This window comes from Lutjanus erythropterus, chromosome 13 (assembly GCF_056507025.1).
Source record: "Lutjanus erythropterus isolate fLutEry1 chromosome 13, fLutEry1.hap2, whole genome shotgun sequence".
Lineage (NCBI taxonomy): Eukaryota > Metazoa > Chordata > Actinopteri > Lutjaniformes > Lutjanidae > Lutjanus > Lutjanus erythropterus.
This window is the reverse complement of record NC_139329.1, coordinates 6,350,919-6,357,545: the sequence shown is the minus strand read 5'-3', so window position 1 is coordinate 6,357,545 and position 6,627 is coordinate 6,350,919.

Genomic DNA, 6,627 nt, shown 5'->3' with positions numbered 1-6,627 from the left:
TGGAGATCTTGGTGTGCTAGAGGTCTCTTCTGTTGTCTCATTTTTACACTAATCAGACAAATATGTATCATGTTATAAATCAGCAATGCAAGTGTAGCTTACTTAAAGGCATAGTTAGGATTATTTAGTGTGGGTTTGTATGAGGAAGCAGAGAGGAGCACCAGCATGGAAGCTAAGCAATGTACTGCTATGGACAGAGTCAGCAACAAAAGCTATTTTAGCCACTTAAAATATTGCTCTCTCCAAACCAACCAAACTCCATTGGTGAAATCAGTAATTTTACCCCGCAGAACTGGGACTTGCTGGTCTACCGCTGCTTCGATCTGTGAGCTTGTTTGTGCTCCTGGTGTTTTAAAAGGTTAGTTCAGATTCACTGAAGTTACACACACAACACAAACAAAGTAATCAATCCAGGCACGGCTACAACAGCAGCTCCCATATTCTGCAAGGAAAGATTACTGATTTCACCAATGGAGGCTGGTCATCAGTTTCCCATCTGACAGCGAGGTAAAGTGGTAAAAATATTGTGTGTATAGTATAAGTATAGCAGTATATTGTTTAGCTTCCTATACCCGTGCTCATCTCTGCTGCTTTAACCTGGGGGGTGCCAAATTTAATCTACTGTAGGTAATACACTGACTAGGGTTAAGTACCTCATATAACCCCAATTCAAATAATTGGAACTATCCCTTTAATATTTTCTCACTTGTCTGGCTGACAAAATCATATTTTTGTTCAAAGCCTACATATTAATATTTAAAGCATTAATTACTGACTGACCATGGTGGTAAAGGTCTACTGATGTCACCTCATAGGATTTCTGGGTATTGGAGTTTAATTGCTTTTTAAATCGTCATAACAAAAGGTGCATATACTACACCGGAATCGGAAATTGTATTTTGACTATCACTGAGAAGTGGGTCAAACCTCAGAGTATGTGCTGTTTTCCTGCTGTTCATTATTTTTTGGGTCAACGATCTCATTGTCTCTGGGGGTCAATATCTCAGCGTACTGAGCCATACAGAGGGTTTAAGAGCTGAGGTTTCAGACTATGTACTGAAATAACTGTAAGTGTGTGCGCACGTGTGTGTGTGTGTGTGTGGAGGGTTTCTACACTGGAGTCAGTTTCAGTGTGATTTTCTTGGACACAGACAGTTGTGGACTAACAGGCACTTGTGACATTTAAATGTAAACGTTACACTCAAGCTTTTCTGTCATTTATTTGTGTGTGTGTTTGGGGGTGGTTAATGTGGGTGGTAAACAGTCTGTGGAGAGAGTTGCTAGAGAGGAAGTGGGAAGGCGGAGATTTATTTTTGTTTGTTTGTTTGTTTTTTAAAGGGGGGAGGGCTGGTTGAAGTGCAGGAGGAGCACGTTTTCACATCACAGTATGAACTGCTAGTTTTTATTTCTCATCCTCATGTTCCGTTTTTATTTGTCCACACGCAGCGACAGACAGTTTAGTGCTGTATCATTATTAACGTCGACCCTCCTCCCGGCAACGGACCAAAAGCACACTTCACTGTGGCAGCGTCGTTTCTGTTGAGACAGTGCGAGCGCTGTTTGAGGCGGCAGAGTTGTTGCCGTGGAGACGGCGCCGGTGGATGCAGGGGTTAATGTGTAATGTTTTAGAGGTAGGACCTTTCTAACACTCCAGCCATCGCACAGAGCCGATGGCAGACTAACACGGATAGGACTGTAGAAAGTTTATTTATTTATTTTTAGACAACTCTATTGTTTATTGTTATTAGTCCTTCTAATTTGTTTACAGGGCATTTTGTTGAAAGTGCTTTACAATAAATCTTGAGTTTTTTTTCCACCTTTGTGTTCTCTTGTGTTTAGTTTTGGTCTGTGTTTGTCTCATTTGTTCTCTTTAATTTCCTATTTTTATTTTATTTTTTAAATCTGGTTAAATACCAAATATACTTCATGAGGATGGTTTTGACGTTGGTTTATTTTTAGTTAAAACTGCTCTAATCATTTTTTTTTTCACAGTTTTGTTATGTGGTAGTAACAGTAATTATCAAATAATAAAACAGTAATAATAACAATAATAAAATAATAATGATGATGATAATAAAACTAAAAACAACTTGGAAAAATGTTATCGTGATACTAAAAAACAAAGTAAAAACAATAAAAAAAACCTACTTCTACCACTAATATAATATAATACACATACAATTTTTAAAATGTCTACATTAAAGAAAAAGAGGGGGGCATTAAATGAATATATAAACAAGTAAATAAACGAATGAAGACAATAACACAACAATAACTACTTCTGGAAAAGGTGGAGTTATTCAGTGTTTCTAATTAACAGTTTTACATATGGAGGAAATGCACAAAGTGAAAGATGTTCTTTGTGACAAATCCACAGAGAATCATCAACATGACTGTGTGGTTTAACTTCAGAGCGTCTTCTTTCACTCATGGCCTGTAAAGGTGTTTTTGTTCAGTCTCACTGCTCTCATCATCCTTGTTTTCAAAACCCCTCTGTATCCTACCCGACCTTCAATAACAGCAGAAACTAAGTTAGCGACTAGCTGTTTCACACAGTGGAGCGTTTAGCAGCTAAAAAGCCAGATATTTCCCACAGGAGCATAAATACAAAAGCAGAGCAAATATTGGTCTTTGATTCATCAGGCTGCCAGAAATATCAAAGTCCAAATGACTGCTGGATGTGTGAAGAGGCAGCTCTTTATTAACATTTCAGTCAGAACACCTACTGTATGTGGATGTTTTGTTTACTGCCCCCAAGTGGCCAGAATAATAACTGCAGGTTTGAGGAAGATGAGGGTGAGGAGCAGCAGCAGTGGAGACAAGTACTGTTACATTAATTAAATATTACACATTAAAAGTACTGGTGTTGGAAAAATACTTAAGTAAAAGTACAAAGTATTCATCTCAACAACTACTCAGAGTATTAGTTACTTTTAACCGTTCATTTCAGCGACACCTCTCCAAACTAGGGTTACAGTTTTTGTGCGTTTCCCTGATCCAATAATTGAAAACACTAACAATCGATTGTTCATTAATAATTTATAAGATGCAAAACATGTCCCCCCCCCCCCAATTTTCCAATATTTCCTGTGTTGTTTGGGTAATTTTTTTCTCATTTTGAGTCCAAGTTTAATTTTCCTTATTCAACAAACAGCTCCACTGTCAAAACAATGTCAAAATATAATATAAATATCCATGACTAGATTTTTAATTGGTTAAATTCTTAACAGCAATTAATCAATTTTCTGACAGCAAAGTGAATATTGTCGAGTTGTGAAACACTGATCAATATTTTCTGATATTTTAAGGACCAAACTACTAATCGATCAGTGGAAAAATTGTTGCCAAATTGATCACTAGTTGAAAAATAGGTCCAAACATGTGAGAACAGGTGGAGCGCAGGGACGTACGTCAACTGACAAGATTGTGACAGACATGTCCTGGTTTTCATTGGTCCGTTTATGATCAGATCATCTGATTGAAAGGTTTGGATGCTGATTCAAATTGTACTCAGTACTCAACTATGGGTTTAAAAGTAACTAAGTAGATACATATTATATTGCATACTTAAGTACAAGTAAAAGTACAGACTTGAAAATCTTCTCATAAAAGTACAAGTACCCAAAAACCTACTTAATTACAGTAATTTCAGGAATATTTGTTTAAAAAATTCTATCAAATTGAGCTGCCAAACAAAATGTCACATGGGATGCAATGACTGTCATTTCTAGATTAACAAGGCAGATTGTGAGAAAACGCATGAGCTCTGGAGGAATGGTACACAAAACATTGTCCGTTAATACATTTTTAATTGGTTTAATTACTAAATCAGTGAGGTTTTTTTTTTTTTAATTGTGTTTTTCCTTTTCTGTTCATTTCGGAGGTAACAATTCATATGAAAGTGCCAGAACAGAAACTCATCTGTTCAGTTGGGTAATCACATAAACTTCATGATTGTACATCGCTTTCCATTCACACACGGATGTGAATTAAAGTCAGATAAACAAAAATAAATATCACATTAGTGATAGACGTACCTGTATATTGGATAAAAGTCAAAATAAAAACATTGGTGTGCTATGTATGAGTCAGTGCATTTAAACAGAATTTAATCACAACTTATTAAAATGAAAAAAAGAAATTAAAAGGAAAATAAAACATTAACTCCATCTACACTTCCTGTGCAGATGAAGGTTATTTTGTGTACTTTGCACACTCACACTCTACCTTGCCTCCTCCCCCTCATGGCCTGAGCTGTTGGTTCTTATAAGCTATAAAGTTATATTTAAGTCTTATGCAGTTATTAAAATCCCTTCTTGATTAAAAAAACATTACAGGTCCTACAGGAATTAACATACACTGGGTTATTATATCCAACTGATTTTCCAATGTAACATAATCATCATATAACCACTGATAATTCATAGAATAAATACATAAATACATTAATAATTATTTATTAACATCCACCTTCAAGATCTCTTAACATAAAATATTTTTTAAAAATTCTCAAAGCTTAAAAATTCTCTATCCTCCTTATTAACCCCTTTAATAAATTCAATAATTAACAGTCTGGACACACTTCTCCAGTGAATTTCATACTAATTTGTACCTCTTGTGCGCATTTTATTCTGAAAACATCTGCATGATTTATTGTTCTAAATCAAATCACCACTGGAGTCACTTAAGTGGACAGGAAAGACACAATACAGCCTGTAACATGTACAGAACATTAAGTGAACAATAATTTGAAGCCAGTTTACCGGAAACAACTGGACTTTTATTTCATAATATCCTACATAAAGTTTTAAAATGCAACTGATGAGAAAATCTGCACCGAGGGAAAGGATGTTGAAACAATAGGGCATGTGCTTTCTCTCTTTTTAATGCGTTCTCTTTTTAAGTGCTGCCAAAAACACTGTTCTGAAAGTAAGTAGACCAACAATGTCACTTGTGTTGCTCACCTTCAGCACTGGTTTTCTGCCAAATGGCCGTGAGCTGTTTACTTAGACTGGCTTTGGGAGAAACCGTTTCATGTTGTCCCTTCACTTATCCTTCCATCACTGTTTGGCTTCTTCCTTTAGTTGACATTGGCAGGTATTACTGCATGAAAAGTGGAAAGAGGAGTAAGTGAGAAGAGAAAGCAGTTTCTGAAGAAACTGCGGTGTGGATGCTGGATGCTGAAAGGCTTAAAACCCAACTGCATTGCTGGCTTTGAAAGTTGAATAATTCCCAAAATGTATGAAAGAGGCGTGTAACATATTAAGGTTTGAACCTGGCTCCTGGCTTAAAGGGATAGTTGACCCAAAAATGAAAATTCATCTACTCACCACCTGGATTTCAAACATAAAAAACAACAACAAAAAAGCCTTCAAACTGCTCGTATGATGTAATCCAAGTCAAAAGACCTGACCCACACACACCCAGTTCAGATGGTGTGGACGCGCATGTCAATGTGGCTCCAAGCTAAAGATCTACAGTGAAGATTTAAAACTGCTTGTATCTAAGGAAAGCTTGAAAAAGCTGCTTGAATTGTAATCAGATTACTTTCACAATTAATTGCTGCCTGACTGAATTAGTTAGCTTTTTGATGAAGAAATAAAATAAGTGAGCCAGATTCTATAGGAAGTTCATGATTAATCATTAATCCATTAATTGCCAATAAGAATTTAACCAATTAAACATGCATTAATTGATAGTTAAGTAATAGTCTAGAAATGGCGTTAATTACGCCTCATTTGACATTGTTTTTCTTGCAGAGCCGTTCATTGGATAAGGAAACTTAAAATTAAACTTAAAACAATGAAAAATAGAGGAGAAAAAGAGAACAAAACATGTGTTTTATATCTTATTAATTATTAATGATTCAATTCAATTAATCAATTGTTAGCATTTTCAACTATCTGTTAAGGAAAATGCTCAAAAACTTTGTTGTGTTTTCTTTTAATTTGTCAGTCGTCTATAGAATTCTATCACGAAACATAATTTTGGTTGATATAGCAAAATAATATCTGATTTAATGTGATAAAGAGGTGAAATAATCATTTTGTATATAAATATGTCATTTATCACAGCTAGAAGGTGCTGGAAAAGATTGAAAATGCTTGAAAAGTGCTCAAATTTGGTTTTGGAAAAGGTGTTCGAACCCTGAAATTGTGATTTTAGTTGACGTGCAAATCTGATTTTGAGGACCTCAGAACAGACCCAGTGGTGTAAATGACGTCTTTCGAGTCATCTTGTCATCTCGGGGCTTTAGGAGACTTGGATTAAACCAGACGAGCAGTATGGAGGCTTTTCATTTTTTTTCTTTCTTTCCATTTGAAAACTGGCCACCATTCACTCATCTGGTTTGGGAGATTCTGTAAGGCTTCTTGTGGTCGTACTAACAGATTCAGTGTCTCTTTCCCCGTCTCCTCTCCTCTGAAAGATCTTTCACATCATCATCACATCATTTTGAACCTTTGTACCTTTGTTTCCTCTCTGCCTCCCTGCTATTGACCGTCAGATTCTGTAAAGCTAAAGATGTCAAAAAACAAAAAAACAAAACAACATATTTTCTAACTGTTATAAAATATTATCTTATTTATCTTGTTTACAGAATAGTATCCTTTGGTGATATACATATAT